A 13,115-nucleotide genomic window follows, 5' to 3' on the forward strand; every position below is an offset into this window, starting at 1 on the left:
TACTGCCACCTGTGCGTGTGCGCGCTGTCAGACGTTTCGCAAATGTTCACATTTCCAACTGCACTGGGATTCTTCCACCCTGCTTAAATCATCCAATTTGCAATTCAGACCACGCTTGAAGCCCACGGTGCCCGTGTTGCAGAAAAAAATGGTTAATAGCTACCGGAACAGTGAAGCACCGCTCTCCCCTCCCTCTCTCTGCATTCTCTCCTTCGCCACAAGGGGCTGGTCTTGCTGCGCTCGCTGCAAGTTGCTTCTAGCTCGTGGAGAGGTCTCTCCAATACCAGCTTGGCTGCAGGAGGAATAGGAGCGTGTAGGTCTCCCCGTGTGTTTCTTTCCATCGCGGCGCAAAGGGATCCTACAGTTTTGGAAAGCTGGTCGGCTTGAGGAGTGACTACCCGCGGAGAGTCGTAACGGAGCTCTTTCTACCAGTGACTCAAACTCCCTTGGGTAATAACGAAAGGTAAGAAGTACCTTCGCTTTTACAAAAAAAAAATCCAGCTTCTTATTTATTGGTTTTTAAAAGAATAAGCCGTATCGAGTGTACGAATGTACAGCCGTATCGAGATCAATTGGAAATGATGTTGAATGCTAGAAGTTTTCGTTGAGGCAACTGAATCTAGAGTTGTGTTAAAATATACATGTAAAAGAATTTGGCATACAGTAGTTTCAGTTCATCATCCATTTATACAGTATAAAGAGTTAGTGTATTTAATAATATTTTATTATAATTATAGAAATAGGACAGTCAAGTACAGAAGTACGTAAATACATTTTGTCACATTGAATATAATATTAATAAAGTGTCATAAAATTAAAAAAAATACGTTGCTGGCAAGTTGTCCGTTTTTTAATTAGACAAATGAGTGATTCACAACTGTTACAGTAGTTATACTGGGTAGTTTTGCTCTTTGGAAGGCGACCCAAAACTTTATTGCAGTTTAGTATACCGGTAATACGCAGCTGTTTGCAAGCCTGCTACAGTTAGCCTGATGTTACTGCTGGAATCGAAATACTCCCTCCGAAATTACAGGGCAAGTTAAGAAGTGCTATGCGATTGCAAGGTGATGCTAACATTTCCACTGATGCGAGGATTGTGCAATTAGTATATGAGGTTGTAAACAAGAAGCTACTGTAGGTATAGCTGGAGCATCCGTTACAAGGGTTTTCTTAAATGTGTGCTGCTGTGGGTAAAGTGTTTTTTTTTTTTTAGTTTGAGGATGCTGTTTTCAGCACTTAAAAGAAGTTCATGAAATCTGGATAAGAACACCGATGAGCTTCTGAAATGTATGTTACTTTGTAACATACAGTAAGTGTATTCATTTTAAAGCAATTACGAAATATTTCGAAAATCTTCACACGTCCTGTATCACAACATTCTGCATGACATTAGTCACTAGTAACTCTTCCTGACTTGCATACCATAAAATGGTATAATATTGTTTTCTTTGTAAATAACGTGACGTTAATATGCTTAGTTAGATTTAATGACGTTTTCAAGAATCATGTGAAGTGTTGTATTTACAGTATGCGTTTTAAAAGTCAGTTTTCGTCCACCGAATGATTATTTTCGCGTAATATTTACTGTACTGCAGCGTTCTCGTGAGAGCGATTAATGTTGTAGCATACTAAGTGTATACATAATCAAAATTGTCCATATTTATATCTACAGTATATGCTAGTACCTCTAATAGTACATTACATAGGTTTTTTTATTTTTAATATCGAGGTTTAGGAAAGTAGACAAAAAATTAAACGAGTAATTAAATAGTTCCCTAGATCTATCTGAATAGCTTTTGAGGCTGTCTGAAGTATCAGGTGGGTGCTAATAAATTAACACGTTTTAAAATTTTTGGTGTGTGAAATTGCTGGATTTGCACAAATCTCATCCAGAACGGTATACCCTATGCAAATGGTTGTGGAGAGGTAGTAACGCTTCAAGAAACAACCTAATGCATCTTTACCAAGCTATCGCGCAATGACGAACTTTCTTTATTGTTGCCAGCTAATGCATAAACTACATTTCTATTTTTCTAGTTAAAGTTGAGTCTCAAGTCATACAGTACAGTATGTGCACACTGTGAGAGCGCAGAGTTGCTCTAGTAAAGCAGGGAACCTACAGTACAGTATGTGCGTCTGTCTCTCTCAGCACTCTGCGGTCCAGACACAGCGGATCATCTGCGATTTGTGGCAAAGCGCTCAGCTACAGTATAAAGCAACAAGCGTCTCCTGCATCGACACATACATGCTCTCATTTTAAATAAGCATTTATGTAGCTGTTGATTTCACAACAATTGTCTTTTTCACAACAATTACTCATAAATACAGCATATACAAATCTAATAGATTTTTTGATTATATTATTTTTGGAGTGAGCATACTGCCCTCCAATAAAGAGGGAAAAATTAAGATAAGACACACATAACGCTTATGAATACTTCATTAAGTAAAATATTTAGCATTTATTTTATATACATCTATGACCGTTATTTCCCTCCGGGATTGAAACAATTTTATGCTGGGTTAGTTTCTTCCCGATTATTAAGATGCAGCATAAAAAAGTGTTCTAATGGGCACTTCTATTAAATGTTATAAATCTTGAAAGATAGGCTAGGAATGAAGAGATTTCGATAAGGGAAGTCAGTCTTACAATGAATTCAAAGGTGTAAGTTTTCAAAGAGTCTCACATGAGCTAATTTCACATTTGTATCGGAGCAGGTAAGCGACAAAGTTGTCTACAAAAAGATGCGCTGCCTTGTTCTTTTGCATACAGAACAGCTTAAAAACACTCTTATCGCTGCCTTCCCCAGAAGTATTCATCCGTCACCCGCGATAACGCAGAGTAGCTGAATTTCCCATTTCCAGGCGTATCAAGGTCTGAATTTCGACATGCTAAGTCAAGGGATAGATAAAGAGAGTCAGACAAACGCGAGGTTTTCTTTCTTGTGACAGCGGCTCAGGTACAGTAAGTAGCGAAGATCCGAGCACTCCAAAATGTGACCGGTACCTCAAGAAAACATGACAAGAAGATTCCTTCCCATTGATAAAATAAGAGATATCAGATTAGGGATATCATTTAAAAACGTCTTTCTTTTGGGTTTGCAGTTTTAGTTGATAAAATATAAACCCTTAATATATATATATATTTGTACTCAGCATGAAAGCGAATGTTACAAGATCTACTGTAGGTCTAAGAACTAGTCACTGAAGAAAAACGAATCTCTAAAATAATTGAATAGGCTACATATTGTACATGCAGTTGCTGGAAACTATTAGAAATTTTAATCTGGTATATATGATCCTTTTTCAGTCTAATACAGTATATACAGTATGTATACTGTATAGTATCAAACTGTATTTAGTGACATTTTCTTTTAAGTTTGTTTAAAACTGATCTATTCTATCATATACTACTAATGATCTTTTGTCTACAATATACAACAGCAGTACTCTGAGCAGTCTGGGAAATAATTGTTGCAGTTAAGATAGGATCAGAGGGTGACGGCTCCACTAGGACGGTCTGTTCCCTTGCTCAGGGGCTTGAAGTCCCAGGCTGAGAAACCATGGCATGATTGTGTGGGTATACTCATGTTCTAGCTGCCTCCAAAGTACCAGATAGAATTCTACTGACAGTGGTGTAAGAACACATTTAGCCCATCTTGTTCATTTGGTAGTTTAGTATCTAAGTAAACCTAAAATCTCACTTAGTTTAGGCTTCAAACCTAGCTGCCTGGAAAGCCTGTCTCAGACCTCCACAACTCTTGGTGTAAAGAAGGGTTCCCCGTCCTCCATCCTAAATTCTAGTTCAGCTCCCAAACTGTGACCCTTTGTCTTTGTTTTGTAATTGAGTGAGAAGTAGCCTCCTTTGTTAACCCATTAGATACACTGTATTTGAACAAAAGCTCTTAGTCTGCTTTGTTTGGAGAGTTCGTTCCCTTAATCTGTCTGTAACTGTCAGTCCTCCGAGACCAATAATCATTATTTTTGCTCTATTTTGAGCTAATTTTAAAGTTATAATAAATGTACTTTTGTGGCATGGTGTCCAGAACTAAACATTTTTACAGCGGAAATGATGAGGTCTGTGGACTTAACAACTGTGGATTTAAATATCCACTCTATTAAATCTACATAAATACATTTTAAGATACAGCATATGCTGATGCATTCTGCATGCTTTTTTATTTCTAACCCAGATCGCCTTCATGATGACATAGAGGAATGTGAATCCACACCCAGATCCCTTTCGTGTCCAACTTCTTGCAAATCTGTCATATGCTATCAGTTATTGGGAGGCACGGTGGCACAGTGGTTATTGTTGCTGGAGTTTGTATGTTCTCCCTGTGTTTGCGTGGGTTTTGTCTGGGTGCTCCAGATTCCTCCCACAGTTCAAAACCAAACTGTACTGGTAGGTTAAGGGGCTTGGGGGAAAATTGGTCCTGCTGTAGGTGTACACTAGGTTTGAGTGTGAGTATCTGTATTTGGTGTCTGGTGTCCAGACCTGGGTGTTTCCTGCCTTTCACCCTGAATAGGATAAAGTGGTTAGACAATAGATGGATGGATTTATCTACTATGATTGTTGCTTCAAAGAATTCAAGCATGTTCCATATTTCTCCCTGATAAAAATCTCTTAGTTGTCTTTTAAAATGCCATTAAAACATACAGTATTTAAACTTAGTTTCTTAGGTCACTTCTAATCTCCTTTTTATACATTTTTGTTACATCTTCAGACACTATTCCCATTCTAAGTGAGACCTGAAATATCCTGGCTAGGATCTATGAATAACATCTTTTATTTACTTGAACTGTAGTTTTGAACTGACTCCAAAAGTGCTTGGTTTCAAGCAGTTCCCCTGTTGAGAGGCATCTGCTTGAATTGTACCAGTTTTATTTTTTAATGTCATGTCCTTTAATTTCATTTTCTTGTGCTCTCCTTTCATCCTTTTCATCGTGGTCATCCCCTAGAAATACAAATTCTGGTTGTGACACCAGCTGCTCCTCCTCTGCTGTCTTAGTGCTTCAGTCTTCAATGAAGACTGAAGACTGGGTCTTTAAAGACCTTCAGGAAACCTTGCAATGCATTTTGCTTAAATGTAAACATGCTCTTAGTTTTCTAAATTACCAAAAATCACCAAAGTAATCCAAAGCCATTTAAGAGAACAACAACTATTTAATTTATTCTCTTCCTGCCAGTATTAAATCTTGTTTAATTTTGCATTTTGAAGGCTTACCGCTAGTTTAGAAAATAGCAGCTAGCTTTGGTGTTGACTAAAAAGCTAAAAAAAATCTGTTTCTTTTTAGTGAGACAACTGGCTTTCTGAAAAGCTCTCCTCAAAGCAACTCGTCACCAGCTTTGAATACCCACTCTCTGAGTTTTGATGTTCAGTTCACTGTCTCTCCCACTTTTATGCCATTCTTTTCTCATGCAACAAAGTCAGCTGAGTGGAAATATTTGGGCATTCGGCTCTCTGATTGATGGCCACTTTACTCCAATTCCGCAGGGCTTTCCTAACAAAATGATCATTCATTTCATATTCAAACCTCTCTTTTGAGAATCTTAGAGGCAAGAGTCCACAGAGATAAAGTTCTGTTTAATAACGCAAGCACATGGCAGCATTAGCAATCATGCTGTTATAGGCACAGATGATAGGAAATTGGCAGAGGTCAGTTCACCTTTATAGTGCCAAGGAAACTCCCCCAGTGTCCATTAAGACTGGGAGAAGCATGATTGGTTTTATGTAAGTTCAGATGGATGGCCCACTTTCAGTGTAAGTTAAAGTTGGCCATCAGTTGTGATCATAACCTACTGTAGCTAAATGCTCTAATTGTGTTCATCAGAATAAAATGTAGCTACAGTTAATTCGGTCATTAGATGGGTCAATTTAAAAGGATATTGGGATATTTTTAGATAGCATTTGCTCCAGTATGGTTGGCTCCAAATGTATTCATCCCTCTGATAGATGGGTTTAGCCAAAAAGAATGTGTATAATTTGACTACTTAATAAATAGGTTATTAAAAAATGAAACGTATCACTATTGGGTATTCTAATGATATATTTTCCCAAATTAATTGTATATTGTTTTCCAAAATACACAATTTTCAAATGAATTCACACTTTGTAAATTTGTTTCAGATAAATGCTTACACTTTACTGGCATTGGTAGCTGACTGAACACCAGAGCAAAACACTGACAACTATGTACAGTAATCATTGGGAGAATCAGAGAAAAGTCCAAAGTTCTAAGTTTAAGAATTATGGACCTCAGCAACTCCTGTTACTTCTAATAAATCTGTAAGAGTTTGACTGTGGTGTGCATTATCACTAACAGACCTCCAAGGCTAATGTGAAAGAAGACATCAGAATGGAAACTACTGTAGTAGAACTAAATAATCAATACAATACTTTTCTGTAGTTTGAAAAGAAAATTCACTTTACAGTTTACTTCAGCTAAAATGTTTCCCGCTGCAAAATAATTTCTTAGTCTTTTTTAAAGGTGTTTTAATTCTTATGCTTTAGAGATGTTTAATTTAGCACTTTTTTTCCTGAGAGGTAATTTTCCACAAGATCCAAAAAAGGAACAAACCCGGACAAGAGAACCCTGTTTTCAAAAATCTTATGATAACATTTCAAAAATGTTAAATACTATTTCTTACATTCCAGGTTCATACTTTTGTCTCCCTCGAAGATGTAAAATGACAGTTTTGTGTTGCTAAAGAACTGGGAAATGAAGAGATGACAGATGTTTCATGGTTTCCAGAACGGCTTTCCATACGGCTTAGGTGTACAAATGATTGAAAACTAAAAACAGTGTTAAATATTTCTAGTTAAGTAAATGACTAATTCAGTCTGGTGCTCAAGAGTGTAGGTGGATTGATAATGTGAAGAGAATGCAGTTCTAGGTAAGTAAGCACTCCCCTGCTCCACTTATTTCCACTGTCTTAGACTGCAGTATCTTCACTTGAAACAGTGCTGTGCCAAACACCCACAGCACTTTTGGAAACACTGTACCTTCTGCATATGGACTTAAATGAACATCTTTTACTGTATACAGACATTATTATTTAGATATTTAGATTAATGTGTTTTTCAGTACCTTTGGTGGAAGCAAAGCAAACCCATTATTAATTCTGTTTTAGTAGATGCTGGCCAAAACAATTTCAGTGTAATGCAATTTGGAAGTGGATTTCATTTTTGTCCAGTGAAAAATGTATAGCAGGAGCATTATTAGATGTGGATGTCATCTTTCTTCCCAGCTTCAATCCACAATGCATTAATTTGCTCTCTTTAAAAGAGGAATCGTACTTTTGTATACATGTACTGTATGCCACATTTCTTTTTGTTATCTCAGGCTTTGGCAGTACAATACATGGTTGCTTTTTACCAAGTTGGGTGTGTTTTCTGTAGATTCAGTTGTTCGTTTTCCTAATAAAGCTAAATATGTAATTCCAAAAGTGTGTTTAAGTAGAAAACAAATCTGTTTTGTGCATCTTGCACTAGATCTACCTTTGCATTTCAGCATTTACTTTGAGAAGGAAAGAAATTTTGTACTGGAGTGACTAAGAAAAGAATTCAAACATGTCTTTTCCTCACGGCTCATTCTTTTCTGTTGCGAGTCAGATTAATCTGAGATTGTGTCATTCAAGGGACTTTAAAACCTTTTCAGAAAAGGAAATCTAAAGTTATTACAAATTGCCGGAGTTATCCTCCGATTTGAGTAAGATAATTGTGAACAGATAAATGTAGATGGATTTAAGTGCACTTCATGACAGTGTGCTCTTCTACCATTGTATATTTTTATACTGCTCAGAAATTTGCAGAGACCCTGGGTCCTTCAATGGAACAGCTTATTAAAAAATAAATGGAGAAAAAAAATGATTTTCTTTATTGCTTGACGGCATTCATAAAGCTCAGAAAAAGAAGACTGCAGACAGGCGATTGTTTTCGGAGGAAGGACAATCTATTTAAATGCTATCTCTTGAAATTATTGATTGTCTCCCTCACCATGATGTCCTCTTAATTTTTCACAGCTATCAGAAGCTTCCCTTTAATTAAGTGGTCTGGTGTAATGATGTTGCCAGTAGGGGGTTGTCAATGAGAGATAACTAGCGAGTCAATGATCTGTAAATCCTCTATTTTTGCAAGACACATTGTGGACCTGGGGCACATTTCACAAAGCCTTTCCAGGTGCTCAATCCATTTTAAGAGTTCATAAGAAAGTACAATGGGATAAAAGAAAATCTATCTTTCATGTGGGCTGCCTTGGCTGATTTAAAAAAAAAATAGCCTTCACCATCACCTCTATAGTCGATATAGGATACAAAGATTTCACAGCTAGCAATCTGCCAAATCTTATAAGGGTTTAATCTGGTCTCTGATAACAATAGTTATTGCACCTCAGAGAGTTTCTGATGGATTAAGTATTCTCCTGTTAATTTTATGTCAGATAGATTGCCAGTAAATGGCACACAAAGCCACTTTAAGAAATTAACATGCAGAACACAGTAATCTCTGCAGACATGTACTGTATATACTGTCCATTTTCTTATTGCTGCCCAGGCCACTTCATAGTAGTAGTACACTGTATGCGTGCCATCTTTGGACAAACATTTTAATGGTCTACCTTTAACAGCAATAAGATGTAGCAGTTCAGTGCATGATGATTTAAAATGCTATTGTATTCTTCCTGTTTGTGGAAAACTTGTTAAAAAATCCTTCATAATGTTCACTCAAATCAGAAACTAAAAATCTTTTAAAGTATAATAATTTTTATAAATTACAAACTACAAACTTAATGATTTAATAATATAAAATAATGAAGGAATGCATTTAAGTCTATATCAATTAAGATAATTGAGCTGCCAATTATATCTGCTTGGTTGGGACCTTTAAAGTCTTTTCAATTATCAGAAACATATAAATATAGTCATTTCAGATCTCCATCTTTTAGGAGCTAAAAACAATTTATGTCTCATTAAGCAAATTAACAGTTCAATTGAGGAGCGGAAGATGCAGTGGGAACAGAAAAGCAAGACAATCAAGTCCCAAGCACCTTTTCCTGCTTGAGGACCCTTACTTGCTTCTCTTACTTTTAAATTTTGTTTTCAACCACAGCAGGCTTTTCAAGATCATTCTTTCCCATTAGTTTTATCAATTACTGTACTTTGTTAATTTGGGACATACTGAAGATCTACAGTACTGTATGTGTTGGAAATCCTGAATGCAAATTATGATCTTCGAGGGACGTACAAGTTTTGTGACATAATTGGTCGTAGGGAGAAAAGTGCTTTACAAGGCAATTAAAATAAAAAAAAAAACACAATTCTACTTCAAGAGATAAAAAAAAATCTAGTTTAATTAAACTGTTATCTGACGATGTCTACTGTACGTCTGTAGCCCTCGTTTGGGTGGTAACTTTTTCAACTGTCTGTAGTAAGCTGATAAACAGCTCATTATAGACAAGACTTTAGGATCTATTGATAAAAAGACCTAAAAGTTTAATTAAACTGTTTGACTTTTTCTTATAGTTTAAAGGTGCACATTGCTTCATGATCCCAAATTGTGGAAGCTTTATTGTGTTGTTTAACTCAGTAGCTTGATTGAAAGTCAGGGGGATAGCTGATGTCTACTGCCTTTAAACTTACAGTGTGTTACCAACCCAAGATCATGATAATCTAGGATTATGATAGAAAAATTGTGTATGTCTTACCTAAAGAGGTATACAGTTCTTCTTCAGAAGAGGTTTTAAGCAGGGCCCTGTCTAAACTACTATACATAACTGAGTTTGAGAATCACACTCAAAAACATTAGAAATAGGGCTGCTCATTGCATCCTAGATGACAGCTACAGTACTAGATGAGCAACTTTGAAATAAATAGCCAAACATTCATTGGACAAGCTGTCTTGTCACTTAATAAATGATGTTACTACATGACATGTAAAATAAAATATACTTTAGCCCTTTAAAATGTAACAGAATACACATGCAGATGCATTCAAAAGACAATTAAACTTACACTTGTCACACATCAGATTACAGTTCTCATAAAGGCAATTATGAGTGCAATTAAACTATGGAAGCCTTTTCATTTTTTATGACAGCATTTCTTTTTCAGTGAAGAAATCACTACATAATGTGATGTACTGGTCCTAAATTTTAATTCTGTTTAACATAAACTTAATTTGCACCTCGGCTATTGAACAAAACGAGTAACTGTACACATAATAAAATCTAACACTTGAGGGTCACAAATCACTCCATGTGAAATCACTTTCCCATTGCTTAGCCAGTGGGTGAGAATGAGGTGTAATGTAAGAGTCATGGGTGGGACACTAATACTGGGGATTGTTGTGTGATCAAACGATCCCTCCTGTACCTGCCAGTAGCTGTATCACCCTGAAATTCTCAATTGGCAACCCACTGAAGTTAAACAGGTGTGAGCCTGGATAGTACCTGGATGGGAGACTTCCTGGAAAAAAACTAAGGTTGCTGTTGGAAGAGGTATTAGAGGGAACAGGAGGTTCCACACACAGTAGGTCTGTGTGGGTCCTAAAGCCCCACTATAGTGACAAGAGTACACACACACCCACAGGGGCACTATGGCTGCCATCGCATCATCCAGGTGGGTGTTGCACATTTTGGTGATTGTGGTGAAGGGGAGTCCCCATTACCTGTAAAGTGATGTGTCCAGAAAAGTGCTACTATATATACTGGAAGTGTAAAGATTTTTTTATTATTATTAATATAGGAGGGGGTGGCATGGGGACCACCAGTTCTTTTTCAGCAGCAAGTACCTGTACTGTACCTACAGCTAAGATTGTGCTCTTTCAAAAGTTTCCTACCCTTTCATACATTTTGCCACCAGCTTTTAGCTTTTTCATACCACATTGTTGTTGTGTGTTTTTCAATTGACATGTTTCGTGAAGGTATAATGACAGCCCGCATTTTTTCTTTTACAAGAGTACTCTAAATTCACACTTTGTGCAGAAGTTTGATAACCCCTCTGACACATCAGAACAAGTCTTAGATCACGATGCCCATGGGATATCTGTGACGCTGCTGGAGGTTATGGTTGATCCTTCAGCAGGTAATGCATTTGATTGGAAATAGAAGCCGCAGTTTTAAGTTTTTTTTGGTAGCATCTTTGAAAATATCTCCTTTAAAATGTGGTAAGGGAAAAAGCTAATGTCAGTTAAACTTACTAATCTACTGGCAATGACTGCATTGCATAATTACAATGAATTCATGTATTTAAATATCCTTGTAGCAATGCTAATCACTGCTTTACTTTCTGCAAACACACGATACATTCTTATCAGCTGTTTTAATAAGTTCCCTTATTAAACTGAAAGACAGGGATTTTGGGACTGAAAGAACATATAATTTGCCCTTCTGCTTTTTTTACTTAGAAGATGTCACTTTGAAGTTCCTCTAACACCAGAACAAAAACCAAATAATCAAGGAGCTTGAAAAACAAGTAATTTTAATATATAACTTACTGGATAGGAAAACAATGTCAGTTAATGTTCAGTAAAATTGTTTTTAAATTAGCAGTCTACAATGCAACGGGTTCAGTGGTAGGCCTGGTACCAGAACGTTGTCAGTCAAATTGAAAAGGGGTAGTCTACTCTTTCTTTTGTACAGTGGATAGTGTATTATGGTATTTAGCCGCATGGTATCTAGTTTTTGGACTTCACCAGTGCAAAGTAATTTAGTTTTACTTCACACTGGTGAGGAATTCCTTCTAACCATGCAACCAGACATTTTCTTATGTTAATATTTATTTTCATAATTGAGAAAATGTCATCATACTTGAACATCAGAATTTCAGAGTCTGTTCATATAGCTTTACGGTCAGTCACTTTTAACCAGGTTCTTCAAAACGTCCTTCCTTCTCCCTAAAACATTGCTGTGTACTTTGAGCTTAGTACAACTGCAAATAACGTCTGTACATTAACATTTCCAAACATTGTTTTAAAAAGTAGAATGGTATTAAGAAGGCCTACATATCCAAATACTGCACAAACTGGGAAAAACTAATTTGAATTCTAATTCACCATGTAGACTAATCCTTGAGGTAATCTTGAAACACTTCTTGGGTATGGTATTGAAATCATATTTATGGTAGCACTTTTACTCTTAGTCTGGTTTAAAATGAACTAATGTATATTAAATTCTTAGAACGGACATTAACTAAAAGACTAGTGATGTTTTTCCATAGTTAACATCCTGACTGCTGATTCTTGCAGTAAAAGATTAAAGCCCATCTCACTCCTTTGAATCTTTCAGAAAGAAGGTTTAAAAAATAACAAGAGAGCCATATGATTACTGCTACACACAGCCCTCTGCTGGGAACACAGTAGTAGTGACCCATGATATACTGTATGGATCATAATTTTTTTAAACAAAAACTTAATTTCTGAAAGGGATTAATGGACACATCAAGGGTAACACCCTGTGCTTGTATTGAATCTAGTACGTGACAAAACAGTGAGATAGCATGCATCCTTCTTTTATACAGTATGTACTCTATTTGTAGGTTTAAGGAAGTAATTTTACAGTTATGCTACTTTAATAGCTGCATGCTTATCATTAGCCACTTTGCTTATTAATCTGCACAGAACTGCAATCTCTAATCAAACCAGTCTACTGTTAGGGATGCATTGTTTCTGGTTCAGATGTAGAAAGCATGCACGTTGTCTGGTGCTAAGTGAAACAAATGTCTATTAAGCCATGCAATCGTTCATTGTACAGGATCCTAATGCATAACCAGAACCTGGCTGTGTTTGGCCTTGATGATAGCAAGAATATGTGTCATTTCTGTGTGTGTGGAGGTGCATTAAAATACCCTGATGCACACACTTTGTTATCTTTATGTTGTACATTTTCAGCTTTTCATTATATCATGGCTGTTTAAAAGGACTGTTTAAAATCTGTTTTCATTGGGGTTGCAATTGAAAATATTAGTTCAGGTGGGTAGCTGCGTCAGCATGCGTAGGCTGCAAATGAACAAGTAATAGGTTTATTCCATGCTGAAAAAAAGAAGAGAGAAAAAACACAATGTGTCTGCCATGGAGCCTTCTTCAGGTGTCATATTGAAAACCATTAAAAATATTGAA

At 36.5% G+C, this 13,115-nt stretch overlaps 1 protein-coding gene across 1 annotated transcript in view; it reads left to right on the forward strand.

Annotated features, from left to right (window-relative positions):
- Positions 1–276: 276 nt before the first annotated feature.
- Positions 277–13,115, forward strand: part of LOC102694707 (cadherin-22) — a 288,857-nt gene continuing 276,018 nt past the window's right edge. The window contains exon 1 of the mRNA XM_006639486.3: positions 277–463. The gene's annotated coding sequence lies outside the window, so the exon portion shown is untranslated. The remainder of the gene's footprint in view (positions 464–13,115) is intronic.

Source organism: Lepisosteus oculatus, chromosome 16 (assembly GCF_040954835.1).
Source record: "Lepisosteus oculatus isolate fLepOcu1 chromosome 16, fLepOcu1.hap2, whole genome shotgun sequence".
Taxonomy (NCBI): Eukaryota; Metazoa; Chordata; class Actinopteri; order Semionotiformes; family Lepisosteidae; genus Lepisosteus; species Lepisosteus oculatus.